The sequence below is a fragment of the Ictidomys tridecemlineatus genome, chromosome 1, assembly GCF_052094955.1.
Source record: "Ictidomys tridecemlineatus isolate mIctTri1 chromosome 1, mIctTri1.hap1, whole genome shotgun sequence".
Classification (NCBI taxonomy): Eukaryota; Metazoa; Chordata; class Mammalia; order Rodentia; family Sciuridae; genus Ictidomys; species Ictidomys tridecemlineatus.
The window spans coordinates 194,215,002-194,239,985 of NC_135477.1; positions in this window are offsets into that span (position 1 = coordinate 194,215,002).

Sequence of the window (24,984 nt, forward strand, 5' to 3'; positions counted from 1 at the left end):
ATACTTTAGCTCTGTTTTCTACTCCAGATTCTCATGTAAGCCTGGCTAAAAGTTGCCAGCAATATCCATGCCACTGATTAAAAGCTGTGCTGTCTTGAAATTACCACTACCGGATTAATTAGTCCATCACTTTTAAATTCAGCCTCATACAAAGTCTCAAGACATGATGGGCTGGGGATATAGCTCAGTTGGTAGAGTGCTTGCCTCACATACATAAGGCCATGGGTTCAATTTCTAGCACACAAAAACAAACAAAAACCAAAAAAAAAACTAAAGTCTTAAGACATGGAGAAAGTGTAGTCTAGTTCTTTGCCAGAATATAATACTAATGTTCTCTAGTCCAATTTCCAATGGAGTTCTCATTTCTCTGGGAAACCTCATGGACCTAGTTCACATTCCTATTAATATTCTGATCTTCAGAGCTCCCTACCAACCAGAAGGCTTCTGAACTAGATGTTCAGTTTACTCACAGCATTGACCCCCCTTCTTGGTATCAATTTCTGTTTTATTTAGCTTTTGCAACACTGTGACCAAAATATCTGACAAGAACAACTTAGAGGAGAAGATATTTATTTTACAGTTTCAGAAGTCTTAGTCCACAGATAGCCATGCCTTTACTCTGGGCCCAAGGTTGGCTGCACGTTATGGAGCAAGTGCCCAGCATAGGGAAGCTGCTCAACTCATGGTGGGGTCAGGAACCAGAGGAGGAGCAGAGAGACCACGGGGAAGATGCACTCTTCCAGGGTACGTTCCCAGAAACCTACCTCCTCCAGCCATGCCCAACCTGTCTTAGGTTACCAGGCATTCAGTCCATTCAAATTGGGACAGGATGATAAGGTTATATCTCATAATCCAATCATTTGCCTTTAAATATTACTGCATTAAGAAGAGCTTTGGGAGGAGACCTCATATCCAAACCTTAACACTGAATTACCTTATTATGATCCTACATATTACTATAGTTCGTTGATTTTAATTTCTAAACCTCCCACAAAAGAATAATATTCACAATAGGTTCTAACTATAGCAAACACTGCTGCTAAAAATATTCTTGAATGTGAACCCCACTGTACATGTGCAGGTATTTATCTTGGAGATATATTCTTTTTTTTTTGCTTTTTAAAATATCTGATAATTTTATTATCTATTTTGCAAGGGAAAAACACACTTCTTTTGGGCTTACACTGACAGAATCATGGATGTAAACTCTGAAAGTAATTGCTATGTGCAGTGAACACTCTCACAATAACAAGAAACAGACAGCTCTTCTAGTTTATCCTGTACCTTGGGACACTAATTCTCTGTCCATTTCTCTAGTCTACTTCCCCTGTGTCCCTTCTTTGGACTCCCACTGTAGTCTGAATAGATTTGTATTTCAGAGTCTACAGTTCTTTGTTGTTGTTGTTCACCTATGTGTCTCCTTCCAACCCAAGATTATAAAGTCCATAATTGTAACAGACCACATTTCATTAGTCTTTATATTCCAGAGTACAAAACACTTCTGAAAATGGGGTAGGCATAACACAGTATTTTATGTCATAAAAATTAACATTTTAAAGAGGCCACAGATAGGAAAAATATCCTCTTGCAATAGGGACTTGATATAATGGAAACTGAGTATGTCAATATGTAAATCAATGGAAGTGTAACTGATGTGATTCTGCAATCTGTGTATGGGGTAAAAATGGGAGTTCATAACCCACTTGAATCAAAGTGTGAAATATGATATATCAAGAACTATGCAATTTTTTGAACAACCAACAATAAAAAATAAATTAAAAAAAAGAAAGAAAATAGAAGGGAGAAGAGGTGGAACAGAGGAAAGGGATTAGGGGGAAGGGGGAGGGGGGGAGAGAAAGCAAGCGTATGAGGGAATGAATAAGACCAAATTACACCAAAAGATGGAAAAAAGAGTCGATGATATTTCCATTTACTCATGAATGAAAATATCTTTTTCTGCATATTCATATTTCATATTCATTTTTGCATTGCTGTTGATAGTTAATAAGATAGCTAACTGTAAAAACAGACCATATTATGCAATGTGCAGGTATGAATATATCACAATGAAGCCTACTATTATGTATAATTGGAGATATATTCTTAAGCATTTGGAATGTGTGGGTCACAGAGGTAGGTGACTATTCAGCTCTGGGAAAATTTCCAATATGACTTCATAACTTTTCATTCACATTTGAATTATTTTTTAGTTCCTTATATGGCTACAAATATTTGTGATCAATATCCAATCAGTGAGTATTCAATGAGTATCAACAATTGGATGGTGCCTTTGTGTTTTGTCTTAGGAGAAAACCAACAAACCAGGTTCACAACATTTTCTCACAAAAGCCTTAACATCTGGTAGGTTCAAATCTCTATTACACAATGTGGGTGGAGAAAAATCCTCTCTCTCTCTCTCTCTCTCTCTCTCTCTCTCTCTCTCTTTCACAGAGACACAGACTGTGTGACAGAGAGATAGAGGGAGGGAGTGTGAGAGAGAGAGAGGGTCCATTTTTTCTGCGCTGCATGTGTGAGAAAGAACTTAGGCAAGACATGTAAGCTCTTGGAACTTCTGCAAATTGAGGAATTTGGCCTAGATTAATGTCCTTCACACTGTGTCCTATTGAGTCCTCACTCTGTGTACCTACAGTGGAGATTATCTGGTACCTTATAAGAGAAGGAGAGAGGAGATCAGGTAGAGACTAGAGGAAAGCCACCAACCCTACTAGCAGACCAGGTTCACTTTCATGTCTAAGTATTTCCTGATTTTATGTGGCGAAAGCCTTTGTTAATCCCAGTCAGAAGTATGAAACGCTGGAACAGGTGCTTTCTCAGGTTCCTTTCTAACATCATGTGGTTAGGAATTGTCTTAACACTAGCTGCTACTAACTGCAATTTATAAACCCCTAAATCTCAGTAAAGTTTCCAACAAAGACTTATTTCTAGCCCACATCTGGCCTGATGTGGGTGGGCAGTGGCTCCCTCCTTTCAAGGTACTCAAGGACTCCAGTTTCATAATGCTATGCTCTCACCCCATGGCCTCTGAGGTAGTAGCAACATAGGAAGAGATGGGTGGAAGAAGCATTCAGTCTTTAATTGACCTAGCCCAGAAGGGACACTTGAGCTCATAGCCCATTTGTCAAGACAAGCCACATGCCCTCAACTGCAAAGGAGGCTGGGACATATGGGTGAACATACTGAATGTTCAGAACACATTGAGTTTCTCTAGCACATCTACTAAGTGCAAGAAACATAATTCAACTATAAAAGGGCAGAGTGATCAGAGTAAAAGTGAAATATAGTTGAATAGCAAAGACTTAATAAGAAAGATGCCTTGTTATTCTCTTGTAAGTTATCCTTTTCAAAAGATTTAAAGATGGTTTTTTTGTTCATTTTCCGGAAACTATGCAGTTTTTCCATAAAAACTACAAATTGCTTTATGTTTAAGAAAGAAAAATAAAATATAAAAATTAAATTCTTGATTTCTATTGTACTGAAATTCAGTATTTTTATAAAAATAATTTCTAGGGTTCTACTATTGGCAGTAGATATAGATATATAGCTTAGAATGTAATTCTGCTAACCCAGGGCTTATCCACCAGAGCCTATTCAAAGACCCTTTTCAAATGAAGTATGTGTCTATTTTTCTAAGTTTGGCTGAGATGAAGAACATTGAGTTCAAACAGTGTTCCTGACAATCTTTAATATGACTTAATTTATCTTTGAATTTACCAATTATGTCTTTACTATCTAGTTACTGTTCTGCAACCCAGCTCTTGGTAGTACAGCATGTTCAATGTGGTTCACTTTCCGAAACAGTAGCAGATTTAATTTTTATGTTGATGATCATAGGGAGAGGTTCAAAGATTGCATCAGAAGCAGTTAAGTCATTTTGGGAAGAGGCCGCTGCTGAGTTAGTGGGCTCTTTGAGCAATGATTCTGGTGACTCAAAGTCACAGTGAGAACATGAAGGAAAGAATTCCATGCCTGGCGTGGGTGGATTGCTGCAAGGAGAACTGGGAAAAATGGTTCAGCTAGAGAAGCAGAGATACAATTATTGAACTCAGTGATGTAGGAAATGACTGACATTAGGGAACATGTTTCAATGACCAGATTTAAAAAAAAAGGGCGGGGGAGGCTGGAGATGGGGATTGTAAACTAGGAGGAGAGCATGCACTTAAGGCCACCAAAGACTATGAGAAGAAAGAGAAGCTAACTAGTATGTGGAACAGAAATCACAGAGATAGGAGGCTGAGGCAGAGGATTGCAGGTTCAAAGCCAGCCTCAGCAACTTGGCAAGGCCCTGAGCAACTTAGTCTTTCCCTAAATAATTTTTTTTAAAGGTTGGGAATGTGGCTCAGTGATTAAGTGTCCCTGGGTGAAATTCCTAGTACAAAAAAAGAAAAAAGAGACCACAGATATGTTTATTGAAAAATTTAAAGAAATATTTTTAAGTGTTAATCTTGGAATGCTTTTTAAAAATCACTTTTGTAAAAGAAAAGACTTATTTCTTGACCTTGTTTTAAAATGGAGTCAGTCTAACTGGGATGAAGCAGATATAAGGACAAAGAAAATGGGGCCTGACCATTTGAAACTTGCTACCTCTGTTCCTTGAAGGAGCACCTGGGAAGGAATAAAGTGCAGGTGCTTTTTTGTGTCAGACAATTTGGATCCTCCAGTTTGTCCTGCGCTTGCAGTGGTTGCTCACATCCAGGTGCCAAAGTGGTTTTTTGCAGTGTGAGTTAATGAAGTAACTTTCTAAGCATGTTCCTTTGGAATTTTGTGCTTCTCTCTCATTTATTTTACAAATTTTCTTGAGGAAAACTACTGAGATCTTTATTTGATATCACAGCTATTAAAACTTTGAACTATCAACTATGAACACCAAATACCAATAACCATAAGAATAATTAGAATGTAAAATATTTAAAGCATTAGACTAAGGTAATTTTATTGCTAAATTCTAACTTGACATTAAAAAGCAATTCCTGTATTATTTAAATTTTCCAAGGAATAGAAAAAGAAATTAAAATCTTTCTAATCCATTTTGAGAAACATGTATAACTTTTTCAAACTTTATAGAAATAGTACCCCCTAAGAAAACTAGATTATTTTTACTTATTGATATTGATATAAAAATTCAAAATAAAATATAAACCCATTTTATGGGTTAAATGGCTAATCCAATATAATCATGTATTAAAAGAATAATAACCTGGGGTGAGAGAACAGAGGAACACAAGCATCGGTCTATTCTAGCACATTGCATGCAAAATGAATTTTATCAAAAATGTTTAAACTGCAGTTGTTTAATTATATTGTTAGATGCCAAATAGGTGCTGATAAAATTCATCTATCATTTCTCATGAAATCTTATAAAATTAGAAGGAAATTTCTCAAATATGACAAAATGAGTTACATAATTTTCTTCTGTTAATATTGTATTATACAAACCAATATATTTTCAATAAAATAATGATTCAGAGATATCTGATTATAATTGTTATTTTTCAAAAGTATTTTAAAGATGTTAACTAATGTAATTAGGCAAAATATTTTTATGAATCCTTCAAAAACCAGTGTAAATAGTTGAAAAGAATAATATAACTATTTGCTCACAATAATTATACCTATCATCTCAAGAGGCTTTATTAAAAACTCTTAGGCTAAGTTATAAATTTAGTAATGTGACTAAATTTAAAACACACATGCACACATATTATATAAATTATCCAAGGAATAGAAAAAGGAATTAAAATAAAATCACGTGTGTGTATGTGTGAATATATATATATATCTTTGGTGTAAACTATCTAGTTTGCAATATCTAGTTAGTACAATATCTAGTTAGTACAGATTATTTAAGGTAAGATAAATTTATGTGTGTGTCCATATACCTTCTGATTCAAAGTAAAACAAATCATAATACACCTAGATATAGGAATTTATAAGAAAATACAAGATATTACAAAAGTACGTAAATAAAACTCAAGCATGAAGTAAATCCATAGATAAACTCTATTGTCACAAAAATAGCAATCATTCCAAAATGCATTACATAGCTTCATATAATTTCACTCAGTATTCCAATGAGTTTCTTTTGGAATAGGTAAAAATTATTTCAAACAATTTATACAATACAGTAAGTGTTTAAGAGTAGCCACACATGTTGATTAAGATCTGAAAGATGACTGTACTTTAACAAAAGTTAAAATTTGTGCCAAATTAGTATATCAAAACATTGTTCTGCTGGGCATGGTGGTGCATTCCTATAGTCTCCAGTGACTCTGGAGACTCAGGCAGAGAAATTGCAAGTTTGAGGCCAGACTGGGTAACTTAGTGAGAAAACATCTCAAAAATAAAAAATAAAGGGTTGAGGGGTATGTAACTCAGCGGTAGAGCCTTCCTAGATTCAATCCCCTGTACTAAAACAATAATAATATAAAATACTATTCTGTTTATACAAGATCTAAATAAATAGACTGGTGGAACCTAAAATAGTCCAACATTGATTCAATTGCATACTGGAGGTTAGTAAAGAACAATTGACTTTTAATTGGATGATTAAAGAATGGTTTACTTAATAGATGTTGCTGTCATGAAGAAGGGGAAAAAACTAAGGTCCGTAGAACTATAACATCCACAGTATATAATGTAATTTATATTGAAAATTTAAGTATAAAAAATAAAAATATCATAAGAAAATTTGTCAGAATAATTACTAAACTTGAAAGTATAAGATCAAGAAAATTGGACATGATCCCCAGAAACATTAAAGGTATGTTAGACTATTCTTATAGAGTTTTCTGGAACCATGAAGTGTCTAATATTTTATATCTATTTGCAAGCTAACAATTTAGCCTGTCACAATTTCATAGATACAGGCAGCAGATATGACTTCTAGATCAGAGACTTTATTACAGCCGTAGCTGTAGCTATAATAGTAGCGTTTTCTTGTGCCTGTTTCTTAATTTCCATGTAGTGAAGTGGAGAGTGTTCAGTAACATCTTGCAAATACACTGGGTTTGCAGAGGTACCCTAAGCTTAGGGAAGCCAAATGTTTTGAAATGGACAACAGCATGCCTGCCCTTTACTGTAAAGGAGACACTGTCTCTATTATCCACGGCTGTTCTCTCTGCAATCATCCTTAAAAAGAGAATACAGAGCAAAAGCAGTCAGTTCATGGGCTGGGTAGACAAACAGAATGTCAAGAGATTCCTAGCAAGCTGCCTCCACCAAGAGCACCAAGTGAAAGTTGAAGTAATAAATTCATGAGAATACTTTTAGCACACATAATAAACAAACCCACAGTTTATTACATGTGTACATATATGTTAAGTGTGAATATTTTTGACCCTGAAATTCTGTGTTGGGAGTGTATCCAACAGACCTAAATCCATTTCACCATAAATATTCATTTACAAGGATATTTATATAAGCATTGTTTGTATGATACCAGTTGAGACACAAACTTGGATGTCCATCAAAAGAAGAAAGATGACATTTATTCAATTTTTTAAAAAATTTTTTCCCAAGAAAGACCAGCATCAGAGGTATTTCTATTCAACTGCAGGGAAAGCCATGTTATGACAATAAGTGAAAATAAGGAACTTCAGAATAAATGATAGGAAGAGAAGGAGGAAGGGAAGAAAAGCAGAGAAAAAGAAAGAGAAAAAGGGAGGGAGAAAGGAAGAAAGGAAGGAAATCTAGCTCTATATATTTATGCATATTTTTGTAAACATGGAGAAAAGGATAGAAAAATATATTACCATTGGTTTTCTTAGTAGCAATGCAAGAAAGATTATTAACTTTCTAAAAATATTATTCATCTTTGCATTATTTTCCCTATTACAAATTATTTAAAAAACAAAAGGGAAAAATTAAATTGGCTATTACTTGACAATAAAAGAGTCTCAATATGACTTGATTGGCACTCATATATTTATATGTTCATTAAACAAATATTGAATATTTTCTCTGTGTTGAAAATGGCTTAGACACTGGGAATACTGTGGTTAAAAAAAAACAAAAAACAAAACAAAACAAAAAAAAAAACCTCTGCTCTCATGGAACGTATATTCTAGTGGGGATGTCAGAAAATCCAAAAATAAACATATGTATTTATAAAAATTCTTGGTACGTAGTACATTTTATACCAGACAACTCCCTCAACATCTAAGTTATTTGTATTTGTGATTTAGAAGAAATTTTTAAGTTTTGAGTTAAAAAGAAAGAAAAATAAATAAATAAATAATCTATAATTATCTGATCCCAACTCAGCCATATAACTTTATAGGTCACAAATATATTTACTTCTGTTACAGGCATTAAAAGTAGGTTTCACTTTGGATGGGAGTAAATGGGATGAGAAAGCTGCCACCAGTGTACATTATAGATATAAAAGATTCTTCACCTCTTGTCTTCAACTACTGAAGACCATACACACTGGATATCAAAAGGATGGGTTTTCTGAAGGTAACTGTTAAGACAGCAAGTTCCAACAATTTTCTGCCCTAAGAGATGCCTGGCAAACACTAACCTCAATAATTGGTCAGCTGCTATAAAAGGCATGTGAGAATGCTCCTGAATGATGGGCTTCCTCAAATCCAGAACTGAAAGGCAGCTTTCAAATAAGCTTCATTCATTCACTCTAGTTAGAAGTGACTCTGAATTCCAGACAAAAAGAGGAAATTAAGGTAACTACACCATTTCGTCCTTGAAGCAGGAAAATAAACACATGACTGAGAGTAGCATTAGTTGAATTTTTGATCCTATAGTAACAATTTTTTTTACTTGTTTGTTTAAAAAGAGAAAGAAATAGAAACATGTTTAAGGCCATCTCCAGACACTAGGCCAACTATCTTTTTGCTGAAGTTTGTGACAGCAGCAGTAGCTTCTTTGCTTTGTATTTGTGCTTTCAATTCATCATGCAATCTGAAGCTTTATGCATTGAGCCTACTATGGAGGTCATGAGTCTCTAAAGTCATGAATATAAGTTCATTTTCATAGTGGGTTTGCTTATTATTTAGAATGGTGCTTTTATTTAGGACCTGCTAGTATTTCTGAATTATTCTGTAACTCAATGATAACTATGCAGGTGAAACCCTATCATAAAATAAAGCAAAAAATGTTAATGCTGTCAAATTACTCAGCATAAAAGCCAAGAAATAATGGGTTTATAATGCATTAACTATTTAAAAAGAATTGTCAATTAAATTGCTCAGGCATTTGCAAACAAATTCATCAGACAAAAGCAGATGCTGGTAAAATATTTAAATCCTTAAAATAATAAAAGAGGATTAAGGTGTCAAAGTTGATAAGAACAAATTTCCTATAGTAAAGGCAGGAAATTTTTCTTCCTTAATCAAAATCCAGAGTGCTGTTGTCACTGTAGTTGCATCTGGTATGTGGGTGAGGGAGGCGAGAATTTGGGTGTTGGCAAGACGTGAAATGGCCTGAGTGTTAGCAGGATTATTGATGGATGTGCTATCTCTTTAGGCACATAATAAAACACCTTGCATTTGTGTAGCACTTTATATTTCACCAAATGCCTTTGCATATATTATTTCACTTAATCTTTTCAAGACTGTTGTGACTAAAAAAGAAACTAAAGTTCGGAGAGAAAAGATGAATTGCCCAAGTTTATGCAACAACTACATCAAAAGTAGAGTTTCTAATTTCCTGCACAGCATGCTTCAGCCACGCTGGAGCTGTCTTTTTGTTTAAAGTAGCTCAGATGAGTTGCTTGCCTATCTGCTCTAGAACAATTTATCTGGCTGTGAAAATGACAATGTAAGTGATTTTTCTTGACAAATTCCAATATTCTTAAAAGAGAGAGAGAGAGAACTGCTGAGATTATCCAGTTCAAGGCCTTCATTTCACAGATGAGGAAAGTTAGGTCCAGAAAGGCTAAGCAACTTTCCCAAGGATATTTAATAAGTTGGAGAAGAGTTGGGAATGAATCCATGTATCTTAAACTCAAAGCCCATGGGAAGGTGCTCTTTTTGCTCCCCCCGTGCTGTTTCTACCCTGCTCATCCCCTTGACACTCCACCTAAACCTCCCAGGGAATTTACTGTGAGGTCAGTTAAAGTAATTGGCCTCAAACCCGTCAGAGATTTGAGATAGATACACAGATTTTCTAGTATTAAAATTATTTCTTGAAGGATCAGTGTGTTCCTCTGACGTTAGCAAGAATCATGATTTGGATGTAAGCTTTCCACTGATCCACTAGTTGAATTCAATTACTGCCTTCATGAATGGGAGTTATGCTCTATGAAATTGCTTCCATAGATGCTCAAGTACTTCTTTAACATAAAAATGTGTGTAATACCAAGGAGGCCAAGAAATAACCTGTTTCCGTTTCATTTTTGTTTATTTGTACTTACAAGACATTCATAATAGAAGTAATCTGGGGTGATTATATATCTTATTTGGGAAATTTATTTTGCAATTGCCTTAGTCAACAAGAGCAGTCTAAACATTTACATAGAGAAATCGGTGTGATTTTGAAATCTTAGGAAAGATACAATGTCAAAGTCATTTTTCATGTCACTGCATGTTTACCTATTATGATGATATATTTTGGCCTGTGAACTGAGTTGTTTATAGAGTAGGATGACTAAATCACTGAATACCCAGAAAGGCTTTATAATGACTAATAAACTTGCCAAGTTAATTCTGACATTAATATGCATATAAAAGCAAAAACTCTGATATTTTTTATTATATGATGTAGCCTTATATTACATTTATTTTAAGGCTGATTAAACAAGTATTTGTGAGACTCATAATTTCAAGGAAAATTGTAAAAGTGATTAGCCTTTAACTTTCAAATGAATAACACAATATTACTCCTACTTGATTTATAAACCTCAATGAAATAATGCCTTTATTATATAACAATAGCAATTTCTAAAGTTCAAACTGATGAATCATTGGGAAGTTTTTAATTGAGAAGATAACACTTTTATTGGGATGTACTTCCTCTGATTTGTTACTTGAAGGTAGCAGGATTATACCACTCTCTCCTGAGCAGAATCAAAGAGTGACCTGGGGTAAGTGAGCTATGGAATGTCTCTGCTGACCATCCTGTGAGGCGCACTTTCCTACACAGGCTGGCACCTTCTCACCACTCATTTGAGGATGAATCTAATCATTGTCTGCCCATAAATATTCTAGAAGTTCCATTTATATTCAAAAAAGTTCAACAAGTCACTTTGAAATTTTTTATTATTTAAACTTAATATTTTATGTCTGGATTTAGTATTATTTAGATTTGGAAATTTCATTTCATAATTTCCATGATGAAAATGTATTCCAATTCTTGAAGGCTTTTTTAAGGAAAGTACAAGGATTGAAATAGACTTAGGGTTCATTTTCCATTGATCGATTGAATAGTTAGATCAACTACAAAGAATAGTTACCTTGCCAAATCAAGCACCTTTTCCATGCCTTGGCAAATTGTCACATTTCTTTCTAGACATGGATTGACTTCCAATATTTTGTCCTTTGCACTTTTAACACCATAAAATCTTTCTAGGATTTCCTTTAATTTGAAGGTTTTTTTTTTTCTGTTGTCACCTCTGGAACATCTTCCTCTTTTCATCTATAAATACACCTTTGCTAAGTGTCTTTTGCTGCACATCAGTCTCTTGAAGACTGGCACTGCCATCATAGTATGGTCCATTGTTTCTTCTATAACTCTATTCATTTTCAATTCAAAATTTGGCTTCCAGCATTATCACTTTTCATTGTTTGTTTGCAAACTCAACTGTTGTTGATCATTTCCCTCTGCAATTATCATTTTTGTAAAACATCATGTGGATTTATCACTGGGGGAGACAAATAGGCAATACAGCTACATGCTTTGGCATCTGTGTGTGACCTGAATAGCAGATGTGCAGTGACCAGTCAGTGTTAGATTTAGAAAGATGAGGTCTGTGTGTGAGCTAAAGATCTAGCAGCAGCGTTTGTACTTTGTGGCATTTCTCAGGAAATATATGGTGGGAACTGAAATTTCAACTGTGTTTGGGTCCTGGTATTATTTAATGTTTAACTGTAATAACTAAAATTCATGCATATTTAAATCATGCAAAGAGAAGACTTCTTGTTTTATATTATAATGATTGTCAAATACATTGGGATTGATAATGACACAAGGAAGCAGAGCAGGAAGCACCAGGAACATATTAGATCCCTTAGAGGAACACCTGCTTATGTAGCCGACAGACCAGCCCACATCTAACTGCAAGAAAAGCTGTGAGAGGGCATCATTTTTGGTAGATGTCTCCTGGCATTTGATTCAACACAGATTTTAATGAAGGGAATCAGAGAACACGAAGAAAATTGCAAACAGCAAGCGTTACCTGAGAGGGTACTCTTTGGAACCACAGGTGAGATGTTTCTGAGAACATCCTAAAATAGCAAGTGTGTGTAGATCACTTGTGAAGTTATGTCTGAAAATAAGAATTTGTGATGGCATCTGGGGATAGAGCCAGAGAAAACTAGTTTCCCAAATCGTGATCCAATTTTGCACCTCTTCTGGGATAGCCTGAGAAATATGATTAATTGCTTGAGGTTTTGCTTTGGGAGTGCTTAAGAGCCATAAATGAAACCAGTTCTTGAAAGACTGCGCCAGAAGCATTTTAGAAGATGTCTTTGGAGAGTCCCAAAAGGTCTTTTAACTCTTGAGAGTTTTCAACTGCAAGAGAGGAATTTAAGTGACTGTTGAGATATTAAGTAGCAGTCTAGCCTGTAAATAATGTGATAGTCACAGATATGATGGTTCTATTCACATGTGTGTAGATCCTTTGTCCAAGAATTGCTTCAGTGTCTGCTACTGTGGACCCTCATGGATGGCAGTGTAGTTTTATAAACTGGTTAAGAGTGTAGAAGGATCGCCATTATCTAAGTGTTTGGGGAGAGAAGTGAGCACTTTTCTTTGGCTGTGATAACCTTTCTTAACATTCAACTACCTAAAAGAAAGCTTGTGCAGTGCTGGTGCCTTTTCAGTGGTACCAGTTTCCTAAAGCTTCTCTACCAGTGCAAACCTTTGTAAACTTAACAGGGGAGTCTTCCCCTCCATAACAAATAGCCTGTGGCTAAGTTGGAGTGATGCTCTGTCAGGCTAGGATGGCCCCAAAGGGAAAATGGGCATCATGCTGGGGTCTCTTCTTCTGAGGCTGCAGAAGCTGAGGGTCTGAGAGAGGCCAGCTACATTTCCTGGGATGGTGACAACTGAGTGAAACGGGAGGATACTGCGTAAAGATTCAATGTGCCAGGTTTGAAAATAAAACAAAACTCTGGTGCCAGCTGCCAGAGTGGCTTTGTTCTGTGTTTTGCGTAAGCCATTCCCAATAAGGCTTGGGTCAGAGAATTTCATTGCACCAGAAACAGAGTGGCAATAACTAATCTCAGGGATGGAAAATTCCAGCACAAACACACCCTCTGGAAGATTCTCTGTGGCAGTGTGCTTTCATAGTACCACCTCACCCTTCTCTCCATCCAACCCCAGGCCAAGCTCCATAGTGGAGCAATAATGGTTCCTGCCCCTGTGTAAATACACAGAGGAACTACTAAAACACCTGTGCTCTCTTCTCCCATGCTCATGGCAGTAACCAGCAGACCAGATACAGATCCTAAAAGTTGATCATTTTCTCAGTTAGACTTAATGGTACCTACTGCTACACAATGCCAGTTTGCGTGTTTTGAAAACGTGGTGTTTGTTTTTTGAAATGGGAAAGCCCACTAGAGTCAGGAGTCTGTGATCCAGTGGAAAGATCTGCTTAAAAGGTTGTATACCTATACCTATTTATAGGATTTTGAAGTAAGATGTTTCTTACAAATGCCTCCAAAAATATCTGATTTATTTTATTTTATTGTTGGTACCATGGATTGAACCCAGGGTCAGTTAACCACTGAGACACATCCCCAGCCTTATTTTATCTTTTTTTTTGGGGGGGGCGTGGAAGGGTGGAAACAGGGTCTCACTAAATTGCTTAAGGCCTCACTAAGTTGTTGAGGCTGGCTTTGAACTTACCATCCTCCTGCCTCAGCCTCCTAAGTCGCTGGTATTACAGGCATGTGCCACCATGCCTGGCCAAAAATTTTATCACCCAAACTTAGACCCACAGAATCTGAAGTTCACTTATGGTAAAGGAAAGTAAAACCAGCATAAGTGGGACTTTTGTGTAATCAGTCTAATATGGGTTGCTTGACCAGCATTTGAAGACTACTTCTAGACTACTATAATGCACCTGGCATCCCATCTGGTATATAAATGGTAGCTATTGATGCTAATATTATTTTATTATTATCCAGTTCAATAAAAATAAAGATATTCCAAGCTGAAACACTGACAGTGGAATGAACTGCCTTTGAAGGTGCTGATATCAATGTTGTGGGAAATGGAATATGGATGAGTCTAGAGAGCACACAATTCTAAACTTAGATCACCTCAATTGGAATACTGACTTTTACACTTATTAGTTCTCTAACCTTGAGAAAGTGATGAACATTTAGTTTCCTCATTTGTAAATCAAAGATAGCAGATAGCACATACTTCCATAATAGAGTTGTAAGAATTGCTTTCCCAGGTAAAAAAATTAAAAGCACAGTTTTAAAAATTTCAACATTTCTGAAATTAGAGTCAACAGGGATTGTAGAATAACTGATGGCATGTTTCTTTCTTTCTTAGTGGTACACAATATAATAATGCTTCTTAAACTGGTAAAAGCTTAAATTTAATGAACTATTATAAATTATTTAATCCATGGAAATTTCTAACACTAATGTCTTTTGCATAGCAAGCACTCAAAAAGGTAGCTATTACTGATAATTTTATTTTTGTTTTTGTTTTCAGAGGAGGGATTATGTTTCAGTTAGTTCTCTGTCTTTGATGATGTTCACCTCTTCCAAGTTTGGCCCAAAGTCCTCCTTCTGCATCCCAGTTCAGCTATTTTCAGAAACCAGCCTCAATTGTTTTTATGTTTTGCACCTGAGATGTTGGCCTTTCCCTCTCCTGCTTTCCATCCTGACATAGCAGACTCTAGATTCTTTTACCACTTGGGTGATGGTGTGAGCAAGGTTGTGCACACGATCCTTCGCAGTCCAGATTGGTCATGTTGTTTGACCTGGGGATCCCACTCCAAGGCCTTCTTACATAACAATTTTCTTTGTTTCCTCCAGATTTTTACATGGATGGGAAAGGGCAATATGAATATTGAGGGTTTAGGATAACTCACACACAGGATTCCAGCTTGAGAATGGTATTATCTTCCTAATTATAGCAAGAAAACATCATCCTCAGGGGCTGGGGATATGGCTCAAGTGGTAGCGCGCTCTCCTGGCATGTGCACGACCCTGGGTTCAATCCTCAGCACCACATACAATAAAGATGCTGTGTCCACCGGAAACTAAAAAATCAATATTAAAACTCTCTCTCTCTCTCTCTCTCTCTCTCTCTCTTAAAAAAAATCATCCTCAGTAGAACAACAAGCCAGTGCTAGTTCTACCACTGCCTATTTTATCTCAATTAAAACTGGGAAGGCTACTGAGAAATGTTGGTATCTTGGGCATTTTATACTTAATATAAATGTATACCTCACCAACTTCCAAAAGACTAAATGAAAAGGATGACAGTCAAAGGCAAAGCATTTCTGGATCAAAGAACACAGGGTCTGTCTGAAGGATGCAGAGTGAATAGATGTTTCCAGGTACTTTTTTAAAAAGATTGCACTAATTTCACAATAAGTTAGGCTTTATTTCCTGGCAGCCAATGCAAAAAAAAATAATAATTGCACATAGTTTTTATAGTCTCATTTGACAAGCATAGAATGATATCAAATTTATTCAGAGAGAAGAAAACATTTTGAAACTAAACTCAAGCGACTATTTATCATGTGGATTTCTGACCATGGAGAAATACACGAACAATATCTAAAGCAAGCAGTTTCAAACAATTTTGCTGGCTCGCTTCTATTACAAGGAGAACATTATTAACAAATTCATTTAAGTTGTTCCCATTAACCTGTAATTTACAGAGTACTCTGAAGAAAAGAATCATGACATATAGTAACCATTTAATGAATCAATCTGGAATAGCTCTGGGTGAGAAAGGGACACTTGACAGTTATGCCAGGACAACAGGAAAACCAGAACTATCGTTGTGAAAACTTCAGTGTATGGTCACCCTGAAACAGGATGTCACCATACTATCCCATTCAGATTTATATCAGTAGGAAATTTTCAGGTGTAAAGTGCTATAGAACAATATTCTGCATAGAAAAAAGCATGTGGAGAGTATAGACAATCAAAATCAAAATAACAAGGCATTTTTAGTTCTAATGATTCTTAAGTCATGAAGGTGAACCACACTTTTTTTTCTTTTTTTTTTTAAAGACATTATTTAAAGCTCCATGGACCACATTTTGGAGGATATGAATATGGTATCTCAAAAGTTCTTAGGTTTCTAGAAGGAAATTTTCACTGACAATATTTTAATAAATTAAAATAAGCCAAAATAGATGCAGCTATTCAAATTAGGCATAAATTGGAGTTAGACTAAATATATAAAAACTTAAAAAGGGATTTTTTAAAAAAATTCTAGCATAAAAAAATAAATGGGAGGCATTTATTTTGTTTTTCAGCAAGAGGTATGCAAAGCTGATGCCTTGCACCAAAAAAAAAAAAGGATCTGAATATGAAGAGCAGAAGATTTGCAGGTAAGAATACAAATGCTGAAATTTGGGGCCCCATCTTAAGTGTTATAGGAATGGCTTAGTATCTTGGTGACTTACCATATACCCAGTGTTCACATATGTGAGTTTGTCCAGTAACTCAGGCAGTCTTGCCTGCCTCCCTGTAGTTTCCATTGAGCTATGCAGTTGTCCAACCATATCCACTAGGCACTGGCTCTAAGACCTCTGTGGATACCAAAATCCACAGATGCTCAAGTCCCTTATATAAAAAGCATAATACTTGTATATGCACATCCTCTTGTATACTTTGTATACTTTAAATCATCTCTAAATCACTTATAATATCTAAAACAATGTAAATGTTATGCAAATAGTTATATACCATATTGTTAGGGAATAATAAGAACAAAGTAAGTCTGTATGTACATGGTCAATACAAACACAAAATTTTTGAAATATTTTTGATACAAGGGTGGTAGATTTTTGAATATGTGAAAGTGTAGGCCCAACTTACAAACAAAATTAAGGGTAGCTATTCCAGATAAGATCCAGCTAAAAGTCTAGAAACCTGGAAGAAATTTTCTAATGACAGTATGAATGTATATGTTTATTTTTCTATAATCTTAAAAAGACATAGAAGATATGAAGTCTAGTTTGAGCATTTTGGAGAAACCTTTAGTGCCAGGAACATTATATTATAAACAAGCTATAACTTTGTATGACTGATGCCTGTGTCCAAAGTTAGCATGATTCTTAGTTATCCTACAGGTGTGCATTTAAAATTAGGGAACTTGGCAGAGCGTCTTCCTTATGATGGTACTCTTGTTGGATTTCTAAGTCTTCCCATTTAGGGTCTCAGGAGAATTGGAAGTGTCCCTATTACTGAGAAGCAGAAAGAGCACTTGCCTAGTGTTGAGCTCATTTTCAAAGGTTCTCTGCAACCAGAAATTTAGAAATGAAAGTTGGCTGTGTTGGCTTTGATGTGTCAGAACAAAACTAGAGACATTTCCAGTACTTGGATGGAAATCTTAGCTGATAATATGAAAAGGTAGAGTGCACAGGGCACATCTCAGTAAGTCTGATGAAAATGGCATCCAGGAGACGGCTAGTAATTGGATCCTATAAATGGTATAATGAAGTCTGTGGCCCCTGAAGGAATGCATGCAAAAGTCTATGAAACGCACAAGCAGGATTCAGTGTGAACCACGCCATTGTCTATTTTGGGCCACACTAAGAACCACTTGTTCTGACTGAGTTACTTCTACTGCTTAAGTCTGAGACTGGTTCTAATTGAAAAGCATTTAATACTTCTCTCCAGCCATCCAAAAACCATTCATTGCCCACCCATGGTGCTGAATAGATTTTGACTGCCTAACAGTGAGAACTAAGCAAGGTTGACACTGATGTTTTAAGACCATGTCTAGACCAGATTATGCACAGGTTGATGATGTGGTTTGATTGGCAAGCCACATTTATGCCAATATTTAAAAGCAGGATGGTTTCCATAAAACTAGGCACTTCTGGATTCCCAGGATGATTGAAAGCTTCTATAATAATAATTCCACATTGCATCATGGTAGCAAACACTTAAAGCTGAGTGATGCTGAACCTCTGTAAAAGGGATGCAAGCGCTCTCCAGTTTGCCACAGCCTTTCTTCAGTGCTAATTGTGTTGCTGATTGCCCTTGCAACCAGCTTGCTTTTCCTATTTTTACTGCCTGGTTAGCCTATCTGAGCATTTGATTTTCTAATCTTGATCTAGATTAGTGGGAAATCACTGGTTTAATTGAAGATTCAAAGGCTTTCAAAATACAGGTTGGCTTGAATCTTACTATGCTATTTATTAGATTATAATTTTGAACAAGTTACTTAACTGCTCTGAGTCTCAGTTTACAAATTTGTGAAATGAAAGTAGCAATACCTACATTGCAGAATTGTTTTAGGAAATATGTAGTGTAGTTACATGGCAGAATATTACTGATTAAATGCTAGTTATCTTTATTGCTAGTGTTGTTATAATAGTTGTTATTTGGTTCTTTCTACATATTGTTTTATGGAACAAATGACTTCATCAAGTCTTTCCTTTAGATAACATTCAGTAAATTCTTAACTTCAAACAAACTATAGTCACTGTGGTGACATATGCATGCCCTCTGAACTGTTTTATTTTCTATTTTCTCACAATTAAATTGTGCTTACTTAGTTGCTTTGTTTTTTTCCTGAGAAAGTATAGTTTCTTTGCTTCTTCTTGATTTTGAGTTCCCTTTCTTATATGTAACTAGAGAAATAAAATAGTGTTGGAAAAAAGATTATTTGCAGTTTATATGGTTTTTCTCTGTTCCTTAGAATGCTTCAAAATGTGTTTCTATTAGCATTTATTTCTTTGTACCCTATCTACTTCTAAATTGAATTATCAAGAAAAATCAAGGCAATAAAAATATGGTAACATAATAGAATGCAGAGAAGTCAATAGAAAATTCACTTCCCTTAGATGAAGTGAATCTTGGGATGGCAGAATTTCTTCTTGTATTTTCTCATGGCTGAGGCAATAAGAGAACTTCACCAGGGAGGAGATACCTAACACGTTCCAGAAGTTAAGGATAGGTGGTTCAGAGTTTGCATTTATATATATTCTATCCCTGTTTCAACAGTAAGCAACATTGCATTACAGGGACCCTGAAATAGAGGGGAAGGGGCATTAAGGTCCTTAGTTGTATCAGATTTGACAATTTCATTTCTATTTAGCTATCAGAGAGGAGTAGAACTAAACAAGAAAAATCAATGGGTTTATGGACATTAACATTCTAGATAATGCATCCTAAGGTTTTGTAGCCAGAACCATCTCATTCTGTAAAAGTTTGATGTTTTCATGGCACTCTATGTAGTATGTGTGTGTAAGAGAGAGAGAAGATGGACAGGGAGATGATGAGAGGGCATGTGTGGTCAGCCACACAGAGAAGACTAAAGACTGAAAAGAGAAGCCTGCAGTCAGGGCTGTCAGTCTGGATGACTTTTCCCTGACCTGTTTCACTACTTGAGCGAGCAGCTTGGCTGTCACACACCTCTCTTATAAATAGCATCGTCTTTCCCCTGTCTTGGTAGAAACTGCTTTCATCCCAAAGAGCTCTACTTCTTTCTAGGAGGTTGTTCTTTCTGAACATCTAAAGCATTCGACAAGACACTTTGGATTTTTGCTAATAGACGAAAAGTAGAGGTTTCATTGTTGATTTTGCCTGAGCAAAATCTGATGACTGCCTGCCATCCTGGCAGGTATTATGAGGCCAATGGACCAAGATATTTTCCCTAGAGCCCTCAAACCCTAAGTAAGAAAGGTCTGCAATTAATCATTTGAAGGGAAGGGAGGCTACCTTATGGGAATGTATGTCAGATGGGAGGAGTGGAGCACATTGGGAAGTCCACAGTGAGACGGAGGTAAGGGTCCTACCTGGGCAGAGTGGAAGCAGAGGAAAGAAGCACAACACATAAGTGAGAGACTTATTATCAGGAGCACTCACATAAAGCTCCCAGAATTTAAGCATTGGCCATACTGTTTTTTTTCCTCATTTGTTGGGAGTACTTGAAAATGATACTTTAAGAAGGAGGAAATCTCTCCTCATTTTCATTATTTGTCTCTTTTTATTATAGCTATTCCATTTCTACCCTATTTGCACCATGGGCTATTTGTAGGTTATTAATAAATATTGTATTTATTTTTCAGACAGAGTTTCATGGTTGTATTAGATTGCTGGATGCTTGTTAAATCTTTATTGGGCCTCTATTATGCAATTACTCTGTGAGTCTTGTTTGCACTCTGCATTAAGGACCTTCATTTCATCAACCAATTTGTGTGCCAAGTGTACTTCATCAATGTGGTCATTAAGAAAGGGCTAAAGACGTTTAGCAGAGAAACTTGACAGCTCATGTTTTTCACTTAATGAAGTTTATGGCCTTTTATTCTGAGATTCGCTACCCAAAATCAGTTTTATCTGAAGAAAATATTTCTGGAAAAGAAATTAAAGCATGAAAAATTATTGTAATGTTTTGCTATAGACTATTTAGGAGAGGCTCTATCTTAATGAAAAGCACATACACACAAAAAAAATAGAAAATACTCAGCATTACTGTCTATTCTTTTTTAAAATATTTTTTGTAGTTATAGATGGACAGAATGCCTTTATTTTATTTGTTATGTGGTACTGAGGCTGAAACCGGGTACCTCACACATGCCAGGCAAGCACTCTGCCACTGAGCCACAATCTCAGCCCTCTTTATGTTTTTGAATAAGCAAAATATTTTATAAAAGACCTTTAAATGTTTCTATGTAAAGGGATAAAAATCTTCTGAAGTGCATTGTCTTAATCCTGTATATCTATAAGGTAGACACACTTATTTCTTGAAATTATAGGAAGCAGATATCAGCTTATCTGAAATAACAAATAGTTTTCATTTTTTTGAGACTGATATTCAGGTAGACTCATTTAAAAGACACTCACTGGGTCATCTAATTTCTGTAGAAAATTCTTCAAAAACTCTGGTCCAGCACGGTAGTTAAGTTGAAGCAGTCCCCACTATTGGCAAAATGGGGCTTGCAGAGATATTATCACAGCAAATATTTCATTAAAACTATTTTTATAGTGTTTTTTCTGTATTTTAATGTAACACTTGGATTAAGCCTTTTCTTTATCATATCTAGGCCTTAAAACAATTTTTTCTGCCTTTAAGAATATCACTTATGTTCATCCTTATATCCCCTAATCTTCTAAAACTGTAGCATTTAAAAAGATTAAATGAAATCCGTTCCTTTACCTGGAGAAGCCTGATTGAAAATGTTGTCAGTGAACTTTAGAAAATAGAATTGGGTACAAAATCTTACTACCCAACTATCTGTAGGCTTGGGTTTAATGGAGAAAAACCATAGGTAATCTGATAAATTTAGAAAGTGGGATCTCTAATAATTCAATAAGAACTCATTGGCTTGAAACAACAACAACAAAAGAAAAATGGTTTGCTTGCTAAATGACAGAGCTCTATTTAAGGCAAACTGCTTTAAGTTTGCCTGATGTTTTTTTGCTCGGTTAGGAAGATAGGGTGAGGGAAAGGAATGGTAAAGTGGAAGAGAGAGAGGTGGAAGGATCTTGCTGAAGAACTGCCAGAGACATGTTGTATTTAAAGATCTTTTTCTTATACAGACAGAGTCTAGAAGGGAGGCAGACAACTATTGGGAGTGCCAAGGCCTAAGAGTGACAGCAAGATCTGGCAGGCTGCTCTGTGACATAGGTCTCAGACATGCCAGTCTAAGGATAGTTTCCATGTTTCTGTGCTCATAGAAATTAAAGCTACCTGCTCATAATTGGAAAGTGTCTGTAGCAAATTCCAAACCCATTTTTCCCCATACTCTCATTTCCTAGGCTTATTATGTCTCTCATTAGCACATCCATGATTTCCTTAAGATGACTCCCTAGATGAAAGAGGAGAATTGATATTCAAATGGACTTTTAAAATGCAGAAATACTCTAATTCATCAGGAGCCAGGTCAAAGTAAACCCTTTCTGTTTTTAAAATTGTAAATCTAAATGGCCTGGTTTTCCTCTGTCTTCAGAATAGCAGTCCTACTTTGAACCATTGCTGCCCCTGTGGGCCTGTTGCTGTTTAATGAATTCAATGGTTAATTTAAACATAGAAACTTTGGGAATAGATGGGAAGGAGAAAGAAAAAAAAATAAGAAGAGGAAGGAAGCAGAAAGCGCCCCTGGGAGATGGAGAGAGTTCAATGAGAAGAATTTAATATAGGTAAAAGGGAAGTCCTATTCTTAGCTTTAATAAATCAATACCACAAGTACAGTTTACTAGGCATTGACTGGATTCTGTGGCTTCCAGAGGAGCTACTGTGGTTATGGCTACATAACAGAAGAACATTGCCCAGTTTGAGGGAGTGAATAGTCTTGGAAATCTAGTCAAGGAAGGCTACCAGGGCCAGTAGGAGATCACATTGCAATTTGTAAGGAAGAGCTGGCTATTTGGCTTTGCGGTTAGATGACTCTTCTATATGAAAGCCTCCTCCTAGATTTCTTCACCTCTGTTCATATGGCTGCACCTCCAAAAAATAACCAGAATTCATTCAATTTCACTTTTGTCCATTATTACTACTTTTTGCTTTCTTATAACGCAATCTCTTCACAGTAGCTTAAGTGCCTTTATATGTGTAATTCAGGTTATGTCACTACCCTGATGACAGTCCTCCAGTTGGATCCCATTGTACTTAATATCCAAACTCCATATCATGCCTTCAGCACTCTGTGTCATCCAGCTCTGCCCACCCCTCTGTGCCTACCTTCTCCCATTCTCTCCTTGGCTTGGGATTCCCTGGCCAGAGGACGAAGCTAGGCTCCATCACTCCTGCCCCAGAAATATTCAAAGTTAAATTGGTAGGAAAATAGGTTTTCTTCAAAGTGAGCTTTGAAGGATGGTAGAGGAAACATTGTTTCAAAGATATAATCTGAGGAGGCTGTCAGGCAAGGAAGGACTTTAAAAGATAAGATGCAGTAAAGTGAGACAAAATACAGGAAATGTGCATCTGCAGATTGAGTTAGCCTGTGTGAGGCCAGAGGAAGGGCAGCCTCCATTCTCAGCTTCATTGATGTGCCATAGGTTCAGGGGTCCTGCCATCCATCCCTAATGAAGGCACAGGGCACAGGTCAGGGGGTTGTAACCCTGTCAGCCTCTACTGTCACCATAAGGAAATTGCTCTCAATTTTAGAGGGACTCCCAATTCAGTCTGTTTCAGAAATAAGTGTTCATTCAGTCTGGAATCCTCTTCCCCAAATCTTCCCAAGACTGATTCTTATTTATTTTTTTACACTCAAATGTCAATTTAAACGTTACCTCCTCAGAAAGGCATTCCCTGACTGCCCAATTTAATAACTCTTTTATCTTTATCAATTTTTTTTCTGTATAACTTCCTCATAAAACTTGCCACTCTTAATTTCTTTGTTTATTTCTCGTTCTCCATTTCTGCTTCACATTAGAGTGTAATATCAGCAAAGCAGAAGTTCCTATCTCATTCCTTGACTCCTTTAATTGTGGAATATAATAAATATGTGAAAAACTAGAGAACCAAAGAGAACCAAGGTTAGTGGGCAATGAGAAATGGACAAAAATAAATGGAAGATGTGTATGAGAGGCACTGAATTTGTAGTGTATTAGCTACAAGATTTATGCAGAGGCTCAATGACTGCTTGATGGAAATAATATAGAGGGTGTTCATTTAATTGTTCAATTAATATTTATTGGTCATTTGATATGTTCCAGTCTTTTTGAAAAGCATATGGCTATGCAAAAAGGGCACTTCAGAGGCTTTCTCTCAAGAAGGAGTTTATAATCTAGGGAGGGAGAAAATATGTGAACAGAACCTGACAAGTACAATGCAATGCCCAAGTATAGACAAGTCACAGTGACAGCTAAAGCAAGACTGAAGAAGGCAGGGTATGAGGCGTCTCGTTTGACTCCCAAACAGAAAAACATTCCAGATGAATGAGATGCTTCGGAGGGCTTTCCAAGTTAGAGAGCAGTGTAGGGAGAACATGGTAGGTTCTGAGAAGTCCAAAGAGCTCAAGATGGCCTTCGTGAAAGATGTAGAGAGGAGAGGTGAGAGAGAAGCACATGATAAAAGATGACAGAAATGGAGAGAGGGACAGGGGACAGATCTTGTATAAGACTACAAGAAAATGGATGTTGTCTTGTAGGCAGAGAGGCAACACTCTATGGTGATCAGGATTTTACTATGGCATGATGACCCCCATTACAAAAAAGGTAAATTGGGAGTAGTTTGGAATTTTTTTTAGAAGCCAGGTCAGAGGTGATAGAGATTAAATGGAAGCATCCAAAGGCCTGAAGTCTTACCTGGAGGGAATGGCTCTATGGATAATTATATGGCACAAATATTTAGGAATCAAATCGACAAGGAAAATTTTTATTCAAAGCCAGCTTTGAGGAAGTTAGAGGAGAGGTTTTCTATATCAAATCTCCGTTCTTCAGGGGAATTATGGATGTGAAAAAGTTTTAGAAGAGAAGACAGAGTGGGGCAAAAAGGCAGGAAATAAACATGCCAATTCAGTTAGGCTGTGTCACTCAAAAACACGCCAGGCTCGGGTTCTCTGCCACCCCTCAGGGTGGGGAAGCAGACGGCCCTTTAGTCTTTACTCTCAGTATGAGGAAATAAGTGAATGCAAAAAAGCAAGTTATGAGAAAGTTGCCCTTAATTTCAAAACGAGTCTGTTTCAGGAGGGTA